General features: G+C 38.5%; 1 protein-coding gene across 3 annotated transcripts in view; it reads right to left on the bottom strand.

Annotated features, from left to right (window-relative positions):
* ANKEF1 (ankyrin repeat and EF-hand domain containing 1) overlaps positions 1–19,420 on the bottom strand; it is a 250,905-nt gene that overhangs the window by 204,946 nt on the left and 26,539 nt on the right. For 2 of the 3 annotated variants that reach the window (XM_085612665.1, XM_085612663.1), the window contains exon 2: positions 8,646–8,718. The exons of the other annotated variant lie outside the window; for it this stretch is intronic. The gene's annotated coding sequence lies outside the window, so the exon portion shown is untranslated. The remainder of the gene's footprint in view (positions 1–8,645; positions 8,719–19,420) is intronic. 3 annotated transcript variants of the gene reach the window in all.

The raw sequence follows: 19,420 nt of genomic DNA, 5'->3' as shown, positions 1-19,420 counted from the left end.
AAAAAATACAGAATGCTCTCGTGGAGTCATGGATTTAATGACACATGAGACTTACTGTTTTTTTAATATATTGCTGGGGGGCTGCTCCACTCGCTGCTGCCCCCCCCCCACCATGTTAAAAAATATGTTTAATGGTGCTTCTCCTTTTCTAGAGACACACTAGCAAGAAAGTGTGTTTTTCAAAAAGCCCTAGAGCATTATGGTTAGCCACAACAGCGGTAGCCCTACTGATTCAGAACAAGTGGCAGTCAAATCATGTAGACGCCACAGCGGTTCCAGGCAATAATGTACATATGTATCACAAATTTACAATACAAATCAAAACAATGCCCACAGGAAAATTCAAAACTATTCAGATTATTATCAAGTAATCATTTTCCACAAAACATATGTCACAATATAATATATAGACAAACAATTTGTGCACAACATATTACACTAAATAAACACATTGGTTGTAATAGGTTGCATCTTGTGTGGCCTACTTAATTGAACTTAAGACCTTTCGCCATTGTTTTTGTTTACACTGTATATTGTCTGTATATGTTTGTTTAGTGTAATATGTTGAGCACAAATTGTCTGTCTGTATATTGTATTGTGACATATTTCCTGTGGACATCATTACTTAATATTGATCTCAATTGTTTTGAATTTTCCTAGAGCATTATGGGGTGCTCCTTGCTAGGAGTAGTAAATAATGAATGAGCAATGTTTACCTCTCATTTAATATTCATTTTTCCCATCATCTTTTTAAAAGTTTTTATTATTATTGTGGTGACCCGGGCCAGCCTGGGACACGGTCCACATTTTCTTTCTACAAACAAATGAGGGAGGGTAGTGGTGTTCCTAAGAAGGAAAAGACCTGCACATCAAAATACACACAAGTATATGCAAATAAGTCAATGGCGTCAAACAGTGGATTGTATAATCATAGTAAACTCGGGTGCTTAAATAGCTACAGGCACTCACTACCCGAAAGTGCCTATAAGGCAGATGTGAAGTCTGCCTAAGTAACACGCAAGATAGAGCTATTACAGCACAACCATAAACAGTGTATAAAAGGTCCAACTGAATAACCAATAATAAACACATGCGTTATTCAGAAAAAGAAACAGATATGTATATATATCCAAAGATCATCTGTGGAAATCTTCTGTTCAGAAAGTATGAGATGAAAGGTCCATGTTGTTTTTGATTAAAAATATTCTTTTATTCGATAGCTGAATCAAAATCAAAAAACGAAAACAGCCAACACGTGTTTCGTCAGTACATTATTGGTACTAAAGACTTTCTCAAGGCTGTAAGCAAACAAATATAGTATGAAAATCTAAATATATAAAAACTTACATAAAATATATACATTTTATATAGTAATCCAAACAAAGGTGCAAAAAAGTCAAAATCGTGAACAGACACCGATCAAGTTATTACATAGTGCCAATGACTGAGAAAAGAGGCCAACGTCCCAATTGATGAACACACCATAGTGTGAAAAGAAAATAGATGTTCTACAAGATTGATGTGAACTACCATATGCTAAACACGTAAGGGCGCGTGTCTAGAAAGAGGAGAGAACCATACGAGGAAAAAGGTTCTAGAGTAAGATGAAGAAAACAAGTGTACCTGTAGACTACATAAGCTAGTGAGATACACATGAGTTTATTATGTGAGTAGTGTGCCATAGTTATAAATCCTAAACGCAGAGGGTAAATAGTATAATAGATAAGCAAAAAGAGAGAAGAAACAAAAGTATAAAGTAACGACTCCTAGAGAAATATAGATATATATCACATACCTGTATAAGTAAAATACGTGCAATGAAGTCCAAAGAATGGATACGAAGCACATCAAGTGCGGCTCAAGTCAACATAAGGCGAAAGCGTCAAAGATATCTAATGAGAAAACATATAAATCAAGATTATCTTGATATAACTTCATGTCTAGAGCACAATGTATATAAGAATATCGAAAAAATCGGAAAATACGAGAATATCAAAATGAGAAGACATCCATAAATAACGACGTATAAAGTATAATGATCAATTAAAAAGTACACCAACAAATCCAAATCTAGCAGAACAGGACATACTAGGTTCCAAAGTCGATGGAGCCCTAGTAATGGCGGAGACGTGCCCCAAATGGGCACAGAGATCCATTATTACGATGTTATTATCCTAATATTACTTTACACCCAAACCGTCGTCTTACGAAAAACAACTCACCTATGAAATGTCAACAAAACCTTAATAAAGGAGTAGTAGGTCAGTAGATGATGTCCAAACAATACGATAGCATCTAAAAGCAAAATGAACCAAAAGTCAGAAAAAGGGGTCCCAATATAACTAGCAACCTAACTGTTGGGGAAGGAGGTGGACAAAACACCGACTCACCAAAAGTAAGAGACGGGAGACATCCTCCAAAGGCGTGCGCTTGATTACGCTCCACAGTAAACAAAGTCAGACCGAGAAACGCCATGTTAAGTAGACTCATATATTGATCCCAGTCACATGATCTGGGCTAAGGGCCGCCAGGCAGAGGAATTAAAAAAAAGGACAGACTAACTTGTGAGAAGCCAGCGCCATCGTATAGTGGCTATTGTGTAAAACACAACTAGTACCAAGATAGTGTATGAAGTCCCTAATACGAGACCTAATGGATCTAGTGTAGTGGCAACTGTATGAACATGCCCAAACACGCCCCCTGTAACATTATCCTAATGGTATTAGAGGACGAGCCGCTCCATAGAGAACCGGGCGCCATCTTGTAGTGGCTAATACACCAAGAAATAATAAAATGCCCCATCACTATAGAAAAAATGGAAATGTGTATCCAAATAAAAATTATAATATAATCGATGCGTTGGCAGGTATTACGCAAAATGATAATAGGAGGGATGTGTTAGAAACCCAATATCAATGTAATAGGCATTCTATGCAGGAGGAGAAACAAATAAGATCCCAACGAACCTCTCAATACAAAACGTCAGTATTGTGAGCAAACCATATTAGTATATCTAAATTCACATAAAATATATTGGAGACCCGAATCTCGAAAAGTGGATATTTGTATACCACTAAACATGGATGGAAATGCTATAAAATGCAACGTTAACCGTTGGTGAGCTATCAAAAACAAATAAGGTAAGACGACCCTATGTGTTGGAAGATGTAAAAAGGTGGTATGTTAGAAGGTTAAAGATAGCATATCAGTAACTAATTTTGAATAAAGGTCCAGACTGTGATTGTCATAGAAGACCTAAAGTAACAACAAGAAATGCCTCATGTAATCAGAGTAAAATCTCCAATGGTTTCCATGAAAAGGCGAGGGTAAAGATAGAGAATGAGGCTGAGGGTGGGCATGCCTAACAGTATTAGTAGAAAACAACATACACTAGTGAAACCTATGATGGTAAGTATAGACAGTAGTCTTAGCAAACACCAGAGCAATGAAACATATGGGTGAAAAGAAAGTGTGTATCAATAGCCATATGATCCTTACATCAAAACTGATAGGTGAACCGGCATTTGGTACATGATAACACATGTAGTAAATGTGAACAACAGCAATACAATATTGGTTTGAGAAACTCTGCAAACATTTAATTGTTACAGTCTTTGGATTACAGAGTTCTAGGTCACACACTGTGTAGATAAAGAACTTTCATATATATAGTTACAACATTTTCAGACTTGTATTATCCCTGTGCTAGCAAATTAGTGAACAACAAAGATAAGACAGAAAAGAGCATAAGATGAAAGCACATGATCAATCCCGTAGAAATACATGTAGTTCTCTATCAATGTTCAAACCATGATCTACTGATCTCAGTTTGATAAGCCACCTGGCTTCTAATTTCCTAAGGGCTGAGGTTTTATCTCCACCCCTGGGGTTATCTTGTATTGCAGCAATACCATGAAATTTTAAACCCAATAATTCCGTGGATTTATGTTCAGTGTTATAGTGAACAGCTAGTGGGGAATTCGTATTGTCATTTCGTATGGCCCGAATGTGTTCTTGAATTCGGTCTTTGAGGGCTCTTATAGTGCTTCCCACGTAAATAAGGTTACATTTGCACACAATACAGTATACAACATATTTGGTGTTGCAATTAATAAACTGCATGATGTTATGTATTTGACAGGTGTTGTAACTAATACTCGTAATTTTATGGTGGGCAAACTGACATATATTGCACATTGAACATTTGTAAAAGCCTTTTGGTTTAGCCGGTAACGAGGTCAGGGCTGATTCATTTTTGACGGACTGTTTGTTGGTTGAATTTAAGATGTTCCTTAAAGTGTTACCCCTTACATATGTAACCAGATGTTTATTCCTGAGATAAGGATCCAAATCATGATCTAATCGAAGTAAATGCCAATGTTTATGAAAAGTACGGAATACCTCATTACTGTGTGTGTGGAATCGTGTGGTGATAGCCACTTTTTTTCTGCAAGAATTGTTGATATTGCTTGATTTGTACTTCAGTAGATCTGTACGTTTTTTATTATTGATCCTGGTGTGTGCTCTATCAAGTGTATCCTTATCATAGCCTCTAGTAGAGAAACGTTTCTTGAGGCTGGTGATTTTTTGTTGAAAAATCTGTTCCGTGCTACAATTTCTCCTTATGCGTGTCATCTCGCCATAGGAAATTGACCTGATCTGTACGGTGGGGTGAGCACTAGTTGCATGTAGGACGGAATTACAGGCCGTCTTCTTGCGAAATAACCTGGATTCCAGCTTGCTATTCTCTACATACAGTGTAACATCCAAGAAGTCAATTTGTTCTTTACTAGAACTGTGTGTAAAGCTGAGATTGTAGTCATTGATGTTGATGTGGGTAGTGAAATCATGTAGGTCAATGTCACTTCCTCTCCAAATCATAAGGATGTCGTCAATAAAACGACCCCAATACACAATAGAATTAGTGAGGTGGGATGGACAGGATCTCCAAATGTGTTGCTGTTCAAATAAACCCATATAGATATTGGCGAAGGAAGGCGAAAATTTGGCTCCCATAGCCACCCCCAGGTGTTGTCTGTACCAAGTATCCCGATGTTTAAAGTAGTTGTTATCCAGGGTCAACCTAGTGAGTTCAATCAACATTTTGGTATGTTCATATAAAGTAGCATCCCTTTTGGACAAAAAATATGTAAGGGCTTCCATGCCCTTGTCCAGCGGAATACTAGTATATAACGCATTAACATCTAGTGTTACAAAAGTTAGATCGTCCAGCCAGACAACATTTTCCAGTTTGTTCAGTAAGTCTTTAGTGTCCTCAATAAAAGCCGGTAATTGGCGCACTATTGGTTAGAGATAGATGTCAATAAATTCTGAAATGTGTTCCGTCGGTCCCCCAATGCCCGAAATAATGGGTCTGCCAGGTGGTGATGTAAGATTTTTATGGATCTTAGGCAGAATATACAAGTATGCTATTCTGGGTGTGGGGTTGAACAAGTATTTGGCTTCCATGTCCGATAACAGTCCTTCATGGTGCCAATACTTTAATGTACTCTCAATTAGCTTATTGATTACTGGCAATGGATTGTGAGCGATCTTAGTGTATGCCTTGTTGTCAGATAATTGTCTCTCGATTTCACCATAGTAATCAGCATTATCCATAAGGACAATATTGCCTCCCTTGTCGGCCTCTTTAATGGTTATATCAGTATTTTTACCTAGATTAAAGAGAGCCGTTCTTTCATGAGTTGTCAAATTGTCTCTATGTCTAACCGGAGTATGTTGTAACTTGTCCTCGAGTTTGTACAGATCAGAGGTGACTGCTTTATAAAAGCAATCTATTAGATTGTCTGGAGCTAACATGGGGGTGAATGTAGATTTAATTTTTAAGCCACTATCAGTTTGTAAATTAGTGGTTATGTTGAGATCATCCAATATCATTCCAATACTGGGCGTCATGTCCAAACTTTCATCAAGGGACAGGAGCATTTGTATGTTATGATGTCTTTAATAGTTTGTCCACTGATGGCAGATGTATATATAGGTAACGGACACAGTTTATTCTGATTATCAAAGAATTTTTTAAATTTCAATTTGCGAATACATTTGAATAAATCGATATGAATTTGGGTGAAGTCTGGTCTGGACTTGGGACAAAAACTCAATCCCTTTTTCAACACAATTGTCTCAGCATTATCCAATGTTAATTTAGACAAATTAATGATCGACACGTCCTCTTCAATGTTGGTTATAGAACTATTAACAAACGATTCACTGGTGATCATGGAGAGTCTGTTATAACCACTCAATTCCTCTGTACGCGTGATGCCGATCTTGTAATTCTTTTGCTGTTTTCTAAGTCTGTTTTTTAGCCCCCCCCTCGCCTGGTTCTCTTCTTCCTACTTGTTTTAGGTTGTTGAACCCCAACCTGGTTCCCTTCCTGTATCTCTCTAGTTCTGATAAAAAAGAAGATGTTCCTGGAGCAGTGTTTACATTACACAGTGATGTAGATGCTGTCTCACTTCTTACATCACTGATGTCACTGGCAGTACTAGAGAGATCGGACTCGCTTATTGTTATGTGAGTATCAGATCTCTTAACATCCAAATCTTTAATACCAGCTCTAGGCATGTCCTCATCAAATTTCTTCGCAAATGTGAAGATACGACCATTTTTATAGTCGTTCTCATCCCTCTTCAATTTGCGTATTTTTTTTATCTCGAATATATGTTTGGTGTGCATTCAGTACCTCTTTCAATATTTTAAAGTTTTTATCTGTTGCCTCAACTAGATTCAATTTCTTGATTTCCTCCTCAATCTGTTCTATTTCCTATAATAGTTTCACCCTCTTTCTTTCTGCATGTCGGATTAGTAAGTCCATCATGCCAAAGGATGATGAGGATATCAGATTCTCCCACTCTAGAAGGAGATCTGGATCAAGATCCTCAAATGTTGGAAATATGATAACTCTTTTAAGCCTCTTGGTACCTGTTTTATCTCAATGTATTTCTTAAGGGTGGTGAGATCCCACCACCTGGAGAGTTCTGATTTGCGGAGTCTCTCCAATTTGACAAACAGTTGTTTCAAACCTTGAGGTTTAACCTCAGTTATAGGCTTTTTGGTGGACTGAATGCCTTGTTCACAGAAAATGTCATTAAATAGTTTGTCCCTTTCATCATCGAAGCCTGCCATAATGTAAAAAAGTGTATTGTGTAAAGATCTCCAAATGAACTCTCAATCGGATCACGCCTCAAAGGAATTGAGTGCTGGTCACCACCAAACTAAAAACAAATGAGGGAGGGTAGTGGTGTTCCTAAGAAGGAAAAGACCTGCACATCAAAATACACACAAGTATATGCAAATAAGTCAATGGCGTCAAACAGTGGATTGTATAATCATAGTAAACTCGGGTGCTTAACTAGCTACAGGCACTCACTACCCGAAAGTGCCTATAAGGCAGATGTGAAGTCTGCCTATGTAACATGCAAGATAGAGCTATTACAGCACAACCATAAACAGTGTATAAAAGGTCCAACTGAATAACCAATAATAAACACATGCGTTATTCAGAAAAAGAAACAGATATGTATATATATCCAAAGATCATCTGTGGAAATCTTCTGTTCAGAAAGTATGAGATGAAAGGTCCATGTTGTTTTTGATGAAAAATATTCTTTTATTCGATAGCTGAATCAAAATCCAAAAACGAAAACAACCAACACGTGTTTCGTCAGTACATTATTGGTACTAAAGACTTTCTCAAGGCTGTAAGCAAACAAATATAGTATGAAAATCTAAATATATAAAAACTTACATAAAATATATACATTTCATATAGTAATCCAAACAAAGGTGCAAAAAAGTGAAATCGTGAACAGACACCGATCAAGTTATTACATAGTGCCAATGACTGAGAAAAGAGGCCAACGTCCCAATTGATGAACACACCATAGTGTGAAAAGAAAAGAGATGTTCTACAAGATTGATGTGAACTACCATATGCTAAACACGTAAGGGCGCGTGTCTAGAAAGAGGAGAGAACCATATGAGGAAAAAAGTTCTAGAGTAAGATGAAGAAAAGAAGTGTACCAGTAGACTACATAAGCTAGTGAGATACACATGAGTTTATTATGTGAGTAGTGTGCCATAGTTATAAATCCTAAACGCAGAGGGTAAATAGTATAATAGATAAGCAAAAAGAGAGAAGAAACAAAAGTATAAAGTAACGACTCCTAGAGAAATATAGATATATATCACATACCTATATAAGTAAAATACGTGCAATGAAGTCCAAAGATTGGATACGAAGCACATCAAGTGTGGCTCAAGTCAACATAAGGCGAAAGCGTCAAAGATATCTAATGAGAAAACATATAAATCAAGCTTATCTTGATATAACTTCATGTCTAGAGCACAATGTATATAAGAATATCGAAAAAATTGGAAAATAATAGAGTATAAAAATGAGAAGACATCCATAAATAACGACATATAAAGTATAATGATCAATTAAAAAGTACACCAACAAATCCTAATCTAGCAGAACAGGACATACTAGGTTCCAAAGTCGATGGAGCCCTAGTAATGGCGGAGACGTGCCCCAAATGGGCACAGAGATCCATTATTACGATGTTATTATCCTAATATTACTTTACACCCAAACCGTCATCTTACGAAAAACAACTCACCTATGAAATGACGACAAAACCTTAATAAAGGAGTAGTAGGTCAGTAGATGATGTCCAAACAATACGATAGCATCTAAAAGCAAAATGAACCAAAAGTCAGAAAAAGGGGTCCCAATATAACTAGCAACCTAACTGTTGGGCAAGGATCATTAATTTGTCTAAATTAACATTGGATAATGCTGAGACAATTGTGTTGAAAAAGGGATTGAGTTTTTGTCCCAAGTCCAGACCAGTCTTCACCCAAATTCATATCGATTTATTCAAATTTATTCGCAAATTGAAATTAAAATTTTTTTTGATAATCAGAATAAACTGTGTCCGTTACCTATATATACATCTGCCATCAGTGGACAAACTATTGAAGACATCAATAACATACAAATGCTCCTGTCCCTTGATGAAAGTTTGGACATGACGCTCAGTATTGGAATGATATTGGATGATCTCAACATAACCACTAATTTACAAACTGATAGTGGCTTAAAAATTAAATCTACATTCACCCCCATGTTAGCTCCAGACAATCTAATAGATTGCTTTTATAAAGCAGTCACCTCTGATCTGTACAAACTCGAGGACAAGTTACAACATACTCCGGTTAGACATAGAGACAATTTGACAACTCATGAAAGAACGGCTCTCTTTAATCTAGCTAAAAATACTGATATAACCATTAAAGAGGCCGACAAGGGAGGCAATATTGTCCTTCTGGATAATGCTGATTACTATGGTGAAATCGAGAGACAATTATCTGACAAGGCATACACTAAGATCGCTCACAATCCATTGTCAGTAATCAATAAGCTAATTGAGAGTACATTAAAGTATTGGCACCATGAAGGACTGTTATCGGACATGGAAGCCAAATACTTGTTCAACCCCACACCCAGAATAGCATACTTGTATATTCTGCCTAAGATCCATGAAAATCTTACATCACCACCTGGCAGACCCATTATTTCGGGCATTGGGGGACCGACGGAACACATTTCAGAATTTATTGACATCTATCTCCAACCAATAGTGCGCCAATTACCGGCTTTTATTGAGGACACTAAAGACTTACTGAACAAACTGGAAAATTTTGTCTGGCTGGACGATCTAACTTTTGTAACACTAGATGTTAATGCGTTATATACTAGTATTCCGCTGGACAAGGGCATGGAAGCCCTTACATATTTTTTGTCCAAAAGGGATGCTACTTTATATGAACATACCAAAATGTTGATTGAACTCACTAGGTTGACCCTGGATAACAACTACTTTAAACATCGGGATACTTGGTACAGACAACACCAAATTTTCGCCTTCCTTCGCCAATATCTATATGGGTTTATTTGAACAGCAACACATTTGGAGATCCTGTCCATCCCATACCCTCTGCGTTTAGGATTTATAACTATGGCACACTACTCACATAATAAACTCATGTGTATCTCACTAGCTTATGTAGTCTACTGGTACACTTCTTTTCTTCATCTTACTCTAGAACTTTTTTCCTCGTATGGTTCTCTCCTCTTTCTAGACACGCGCCCTTACGTGTTTAGCATATGGTAGTTCACATCAATCTTGTAGAACATCTATTTTCTTTTCACAGTATGGTGTGTTCATCAATTGGGACGTTGGCCTCTTTTCTCAGTCATTGGCACTATGTAATAACTTGATCGGTGTCTGTTCACGATTTCACTTTTTTGCACCTTTCTTTGGATTACTATATAAAATGTATATATTTTATGTAAGTTTTTATATATTTAGATTTTCATACTATATTTGTTTGCTTACAGCCGTGAGAAAGCCTTTAGTACCAATAATGTACTGACGAAACACGTGTTGGCTGTTTTCGTTTTTGGATTTTGATTCAGCTATCGAATAAAATAATATTTTTCATCAAAAACAACATGGACCTTTCATCTCATACTTTCTGAACAGAAGATTTCCACAGATGATCTTTGGATATATATACATATCTGTTTCTTTTTCTGAATAACGCATGTGTTTATTATTGGTTATTCAGTTGGACCTTTTATACACTGTCACATTTTCTTTCTGTTAGGGACCACAGAGGGAAACCCCAGGATCTCTGCAGCCCAGCTGGCTCACCTGCCAGCACCCATCTTGGGTGCCGACGGGAGCAAGAAATTCTTTAGATTTTTTTATATTGGGGAGGGGGCATGCTGGTTATCTGCCCAAGATTTGGAAAGGCTGTGGGGACCCCATTGCCCCAGAGTCAATATTCATTAAAAGGCAGGGGGCATATAGCACCTCTACCCGACCCAATAATGGCCCCAGGGACTCCATCTCAGGGGCCTATGGTTGGTGCCCCAGTCCCACACATGGCATGCACAAGACATGCAACGTTCGGGGCCACATGGGGAAGCCAATTGCCCCAGCAACCCACCGGCTCCCATGAATGCATCAATCGTGGGTGCAGCGGGAATCAGCTTTGCTCCCGACTGAAGGGAGCAGGTTTTTTTCTCAGCTCCTGCCAGGCGGGAGGAGTCTCTATTTTCTTACCTACAAAAATACAAATAGGGAAAAGAATGTGTGCTCCCTCCCGGCAAGAGCATTTCTGCTGCTCCCGCCAGGTGGGTGAAAACAAGACTCTGCTTGTGCTCTCACAGGCAGAGAAATAGTGTCAAGGGGCACAACGAGGGAGCCGGTCCAGTGGGATGGATCCCCAGGGCCTTTCTAAGCCACGAGGACGGGGCTGCATGCCCCCTTCCCTTTTAATAAGTGTTGACCACAGTAGATAGGGGACCCAGGATCTTTCAAGGCTCAGGTAGGATGGCCACACAGCCCTTTCCCTTAAGTTGTATTTTGACCCCAGGGAATGGGGTCCCTGGGGCCTTCAGACAGAGGGATGGAGGCCACACACCTCCCTATAAATAAATCAGGCCCGAGGATGGGATTTCTAGGGCCGAAATTGGCTCAAGGACGGAGACCCATGCACGCCCCCCTCTCCATAAAATAATAGTTCGAACCCAGGGCCCTGGCTCTACATGACTCCTGCAATATTGTAGCATTTCTTTTTACTTTTAGCGCCAGGGTGTCACTCTGCGACCCCCAAGTGCTAGGGTACCCTGCTGCCTTATATTGATTTTTTGAGACTTTTGAGGACAAGGGACCAAGTCCACAAGTCCTGTGAGGGCTTCTACAACATTTCTTTCCATATTGCAGCCAGGCAATCAAAGTGCAAGCTCCCAAGGGAGCCCTCACTCCCACAGAAGCTAGGTGGCTTATAGGAAAAAAGCCCCTCGGCCAATCAGATCACTCTTCTTTTTTATAAGCTGTGTGATTCCGGGAACTCTTGCAAATATCCCACGAACCCACCTATAGATATCCAAAGTTTTGAACCTTAAGTGCTCAAAAACTACTGACTGGATTTACACCAAATCACAAAAGGCACGCTTTCTGAACTAAGATCTAGCTTTGTGCTGAATTTGGTGTATTTCCATTTAGCTGCTTTTGCAGGCTCGCTGTAGTGTTGAAGAGAATTAAAATTTTTGGGACCCCTTTTTCCTCAGTCTATGCTTGATGCAAAACTTTCCAGGAAGAAGCTGAGGTGGATGAAATATATTTGTGGGAATTTTTGTGAAGATTCGTCAAATGGTACAAAAGTTATTAGCACACCAAAAAATGCATTTCATATGGTAATTAGGTCTAAAATATAACTACAGAGAGGCGACCGACATGTATGTATATATATACATACATATATATGTGTGTTCCTGCCTTTCTGTAGATATAGTCATGGGTAGAGCTTACATTTAAAAGCTGTTTATAGTTTTCCTAATAATTTTGATGCCATTCGATGAATCTATACTACACTTTCCCAAGGTTCAGCCTAGGAAGTTTCATGTGGATCAACCAGCGGGAAAGGAGGATTGTTTTGGGACATGAGGGGTTTGGGGCTTATGGGGAGGTGCTAAGGCAGGATAGGGGAATAAATGTGGTCAGGGAAGCAGGGTTTGCTGTTTTAATTCAAATGGAACTCTTTTCTCGCCACTACTAAAGAAAATGCTGAACGGAATAACATCAAACTTGGCATGAAACTAGAGCTTTTCTCAGTGGATTGCCTTTGCTTGGTTTATCTTTATCAGTTCAGTCGTTTTTGAGAAATTCGTGTTAAAAAAATCTGCTTGATCAGTTTGACATGTCACACAGGAATAAAGGCTAGAGGTCCTTTTACAGTGGTTTGTTGATTTGTTTATTGTAATTGTAATTGCATTTATATAGCGCTTACTACCCCTGACGAGGCATCGATTCACTTTTTTGGCGAGTAGCACGCTACTCCGGAACCCATGAAGCATTAGTGTTGAATTATTATAGTGAAATATGAAAGTAAATTGAGTGGTGGATAGGTTAATCAGTTATTTGGATTCAGAAGGATAGCGGAAGTCTAGAAGAGGGAAAAAAGGTTTGTGTTTATAGAACGCTTGCTACCCCTGATGGGGTGTTGAAGCGCTTTTCTGGCGAGCAGTATGCTACTGCGGATCCCATAAAGGATTAGTGTTGAATTAGGATAGTGAAATATGAAAGTAATTTGAGTGGTGGATATGTTAGTCAGTTATTTTGATTGAGAAGGGTAGGGGAGGGATAGACGAGGGAAAAAAGGTTTGCATTTATATAGAACTTGTTACCCCTGATGGGGTGTTGAAGCGCTTTTTTGGCAAGTAGCACGCTACTTCGGAACCCATAAAGGATTAGTGTTGAAAATTATTATAGTGAAATATGAAAGTAATTTGAGTGGTGGATATGTTATTCAGTTATTTGAATAGAGAAGGGTAGCAGAGGGATAGAAGAGAGAAAAAGGTTTGCATTCATATAGTGCTTGCAACCTTGATGAGGTGTTGAAGCGCTTTATCATCGAGTAGCATGCTATTCTGGAACCTATAAAGGATTAGTGGTGAATTAGTATAGTGAAATATGAAATTTGAGAAGTGGACATGTTAGTCTCTAATTTTGATTGAAAAGGATAGTGGAGGGATAGAAGAGTGAATGATTAAGACTTTTTTTGTTTGTTTGTTTTGGAGGTCATAGCAGTAGGAGGAGGCTTGGGATGAGTTATAAGGGATGTGGAGGGGAAGAGTCAGAGGGAAGAGTTTAGAAAGGCTTGTTTTGGGGGATCGGTATAGTAAAAGAGGTGTCAGATGATGCAAGGAGGGGTAGCGTAGGGGAGAGTCTAGAAAGGGTTATTTTGGAGATCATAGTAGTGGTATGGGGTTTGGTATGAATGAGAGAATGGATGTAGAGGATATATTGATAGAGGTATAGGGTGAGAATTAGGGCAGTGCATTGGATATGCTGAAATAGAAGAAAGTAATAAATATATAGATCCATAAGTATATGGAAAGTGTATAGATGCATAAAGGAGGTAAGTATATGTAGATTAAATATATTGATAGAGATATAGGATAACAAATAGGGCAGTGCATTGAATATGCTTTTTTAGGAGAAAAGTAATAAACATATAGATCCAAGTGCATGAAAAGCATATAGATGCATAAAGGAAGTAAGTATATGTAGATTAAAGATGCATTAGATAAACTCTGGTTTTCAAGTGTTGTTGTACTTAAAAATGTATTTTATTTATTTTTTAACAACATAATTATTCTAGATGTTTATACAAAGCAATACACAAAGATAGGTACATATCTATAGTACAAATAAATACTTATAAACAGAGGTATATGCTGTATATTTCTGCTTGTATATGATGCTTATGTGGGGAAGAACCAATTCTTGAGTAGTTTTCTGAAGATAATGTGGTTGTCCGTGGATCTTATGTTGAAGGGTAAAGAGTTTTATAGTTTGGCTGCTTGAACAGAAAAGGATGTGCCACCCATGTTGTATCTTGAGATTTAGAGCATGGTGCCACTCTAGAGCGGAAGTTCCTTTGTTGAATATGTTTGGTGATTTTATTTCTGATGAAGAGCGGTCCCATTCCATGTATCGCTTTGTAGGTGATACAAAGCAGCTTGAACGTGTGGCTTCTGGCAACCGGTAAACAATGAAGGGCTTTCAAGGCAGGTGAGATGTGGTCTCGCGGTTTGATATGCGAGAGCAGTCTGGCAGCTGAGTTCTGAATCCTTTGTAGTCTTTTCATGGTTATTAAAGGTGATCCGTGGTAGAGGCTATTGGCGTAATCAAGTTTGGACAGAACAAGGGAGATGGTAGCTTGGACCTTGTGTGGAAATCCCAAATGGGGGAAAATTAATCGCAGAGTTTTCATAGTGCAAAGCTTGATCTTGCTAGTTTGTCCACTTGGGTATTCATCGATAGCTTGGAGTCCATGGTCATTCAGAGGTTTTTTACTTACTTCGATACTTAAGGTGGTGATCCCAGTTCTTCAGGCCAGGCAGCAAGTGGGTCATAATGTTTCAAATTGCCACACGTGAGTAGTTCCATTTTGGAAGCATTCAATTTGAGATGGCTCAAAGTCATCCATTGATCCACGGCTCTAAGACAACTGAAAATTGGTGAGTTTCCAATGTCTTTGGGGCATTCCAGTTGAAGGAGTATTTGTGTTCCATATGCATAGTTATAGCACGAGAGGTGAAATTGATTGATCAGTACCGGTAACGACTTCATGCAGATGTTGAAAGCATGGGCGTGATGATATAGCCTTGAGGGACCCCTGCTTTTGTGGAGTATGGTTTGTACGAGAAAGGTCGGGTATGGATGACATTAGTTCTGTTTAGAAGGTAGGACGCGATCCAGTCTAGAGCAGTCCCTTCTATTCCGGCTTTGTAGAGTCTTTGCTTCAGAGTGTCATAGTCAACTGTGTCATAGGCAGCCGAGAGGTCCAAGAGGAGTAGCCCAGCAATCCCGTTGTGGTCAACTGTGTTCTTCAGGTCATTCCAGATGGCAAGGAGGGCAGATTCTGTGCCTCTTCCTGGACGGAATCCTGTTTGAAAGTCTGAAAGTATGGCATTCTCTTCAATGAATCATGAAATCTGGGCGAACGCTGCATTTTTATATCAGTATGCCCAGGAAAGGTCCATTTGTAATGGGTCTGTAGTTGTCAGGGTTCATCGGGTCCAAGTTTGTTTTCTTCAGTAAAGGGCGTATGTATGACTTTTTGAGTTCTTCTGGAAATATTCTGGTAGTTAAGGAATCGTTGATGATTCTTCTTACTGGAGTGGCAGCAAAGGGTGTTAAAAGAATTGTCTTGAAAGTTTGCCGTGGACAATGGTTCGAAGGGCTGCCGGCAGACCTGCTTGCTTTGACCAGGTCCATGAATTCATCGTGTGAGATGTGTTGGAAGGAACGGAGAGGCTGGGTTAGAGTATTCTTGGTTTGTTGTTTTGTATAAAGGATAGTGCTGCTATAACTTGAGCGCGGTTTATGGAATTTACTCTAAGTACTGCATGAAGCTTAACATGTTTTTCTTGTTATCATTTTTAAATTTGCGCATATCAGTCAAGAAGGGATACAGTTAAATAGGTGTGGAGTCAATATGTGTTCATTTGCTAAAAACTGTAATTCTTTGACAATTTCGCATGAAGACTGGCACACGTGTCACATGTTTAGTATTCTGTCGATATGCCAAGTTTCATGCAGATCCTTCAAGGGCGTGGAAATGTTTAAAGGAGAGGGGTATGAAAGTGTACATGTGCTCATAACTTTGGTGCTCTATAATAAATCTGCATTAAATTGGTCAGTTTGTTAGTAAGCTAAGCCCAGTGTAGGAGTCTCAGGTTTTATGCAGATCTGTCAAGGGGGAGAAGGATGCACAGTTTTCTAGGGCAGATAACAAATCATTCATAGGATAATAACTTTCATGACGTTTTATGGGTTTGCCCCACATCTGGAAGACATTTAGCGTTGTTAGCATACTTTTGATTATTGGAGTTTAAATCTGTCAAGGGGCATGGTTAAAACTAGGGACAGAAAAAGTGTTCATTTGATGATAACTTTAGCATTGTTTAACGAATCTGAAATAAATTGTGTAGTCTGTTAGCAAGTTAAGTGCCATGCAGAAGTTTCAGGGTTCACTGAGGTCCAATAAGCACTAAATCAAGGGGGGAGTGAGGGGGGCAAAAATCTTTGATTTGCTAAAAACTCTGGTGCCATTTCAGAGGTACTTGTAAAATATTGTATATACTTACCAGTTTATGACATTACAACATTTAGACGAGTAAATAAGACTGCCCACTACATCTTTTTATTCCGGCACATATGCAAACTAAGAAATAATACCGTAGATGTAGGCCTATCATTCTTAACTTGAATTGGAAAGTAATGACGTCACTAGTGAAACCATTTATGTCATCTGTGCACTCATCTCTTATAGTCGCAGTCTTCATGGCAGATGAGCCAGCTATTGTTTGCAGAGCTAATTATAATTGGAGAAAATGTATATAAAGATATGTATACATACATATGTATACATACATTTATTACGATTTGGAGCATTTATTGCAGTGGTAATAAAATCCATATATCACATGGAATGGTGAAATATGGAAACTATTTCACAGTTGCCTGTGAAATATGGATTTCAACTACATAATAGCAGTCCCCAAACCACTCTGGAGAGGTTACCAGAATTATGTGGCATAGAGGACATTATTTATTGGCACGGTTATCTATATTATGTGGCAGAAAATACAAATTATGTTGAACATTCTATGGCAGAATTATTTTCATCCACCTGAAAAAGAAAAAATATTTTAGGTGGAATTTTAAATTTTCAAACATTATGTAGCAAATTATGTTGCAAATATAGTAAATCCATAATTATGCAGCAACACCTCAAGCCACAGAATCACCTAAATCAACTGACCCTCACATTTGCCGACTATTTTATTAACAACTTATTCAAGAAAGGTAAACAAAACCTAAACATTGCAGCTCCTATCTGTGCCTACTGTTCTCTACACTTTGAAGAAAACACAATGTTCAAACTGTTCCAAAAACACAATTTATTGTAAACAATACATGCTGTGTGTAATATGGTCCAATATTGCCATCTCGGGGATCTGCTGACATTTACAAGCCACGTGGCCTTCAGTCTTGTGGTTTATGATGTTATCAGAACTCTTCAATGGCAAAATTAGAATTGGACCACACAGTTACCCTTCATGTATCAGATATGTATTGAACATATTTCATACATAAATGTGAAGTATGAATTTTAAATCTCTCTCCACAACTTTTAAATCTCTCTCCACAAATTTACCGTTGACATTCTAGTAATTCCAATTGCACAGACCTGAACATTCTTATTCCAATCAGTGCCCATTGTTAGCTGCAGCTTGCAGAGAAAACATTTAACAACATTTTTCTTCAATCGGGCAAATGTCTTTTAGCAAAGCAAAGGGTTTTGATTTCTAAAATTATATATTCTTAACTACATAATAACGTTTGTCACAGATAACCTAATAAAGTAGTCCAGTATTTGGCTTACTGTTTTAGCAGAAATTTCTGTGTTAAAAAAAAACTTTTCAAATCATTTGCTACAAAATAAACATGTAATATAAAACATACATGAGGGGAAAGTGTTATAAAGAGATTTCTATCTTACGCAATACGAATTTTCAATTCTATTAAGGACACAGAAGCGAGGATTATGCTTCTCTTTCTTTACTCTTTATTTGACTGCAGCAAATAAGGAAACATTAAAGTGAAAACTACATTTTCCATAATGATAGCATATTACAGTGACATGTGCCAATCGTAGAGCACCCAGCCCTATATAATTGGACACAGATGTAGTGTCACGTGAGTTAGCAATGATGGAACCCATTTGGCTCCTGATGAACTCCATAGAACTGTGACGTAAATGTTAGAGCTTAGTGAAGTGAATTCAGGTTTAAAATGTTGGGTTTGTGATTACACATAGATGAATAAAGACAAGTTATACTAAGCTCTGTGTGTGGAGTAGTCATTGGCAGGTTGACTACCCAGGCTGGGAGGACGTTACAGCTGGCGACAAGACAGGGGATGAGTAACCCGATGATCAACAGTGCTCTTCCAGGGAGTTTGCCATGGTCCAGCAAACTGCTTTTGCGTGCCATGCGTGCCTCAGTTGAATCTCAAATTCAATCCAATGCCAAATGTATATTACAAGAGGTACATTTTCAGTGAAGAATGACAAAAAGTTGGTAAAACCAAAAACAAATTTGTTGAGAGACTGGATATGCTCAAACACTATAAATTCAATTGATTTAATGAAGAGTGAGCTATAACTCTCAGAATTATTGATGGATGCCTGTCAGATTCATTCAGACGGTGAATGCTGAGAGAAACTCTTTGTCTGGAGCGAGTTCTCAAGGCTGCCAGAATTGTAGAGCGCGCCGATCGAAAAGTTGCTGACATGAAGGCCAGAGGTGACCAGCGTGAATAAGTCATGAATTGAAAAGTAAGCCAAAGCACAAGGCAGAGGAACACAGAGTGATGTCTCCAAGGAAAAAGAAGTTGTGCTTCAGGTGTGGATTTTCATTTCCACATGAAGGTAAATGCCCCGCTACTTGACAGATTTGCAAAGGCTGTGGGAAGGTGAACCGTTTTCAGTTTGCAAGGCGAATGAAAAGGTAAGTGCGTCACAGCACGAAGACAAAATGCCTACCTATACGCTCCAGAGGTGACGTTCGATGCACGCCCACAAGGCCAGGCAACAAAACCAGCTGAGGCAAATCGACACTAAAATAAGTCGATCGTCATTTAAATCATCATCAAAGTTTCTTTAGTATCCATATCAGGTGAAAGTGAAGAAGATGGTTTTGCCATATCGATGTTTACCTCAGTAAAGTGTGTGCATTTTAGACTTG

The sequence above is a fragment of the Triturus cristatus genome, chromosome 6, assembly GCF_964204655.1.
Source record: "Triturus cristatus chromosome 6, aTriCri1.1, whole genome shotgun sequence".
NCBI lineage: Eukaryota > Metazoa > Chordata > Amphibia > Caudata > Salamandridae > Triturus > Triturus cristatus.
The sequence above is the reverse complement of the archived record's forward strand: the minus strand, read 5'-3'. Positions and strand labels throughout refer to the sequence as shown.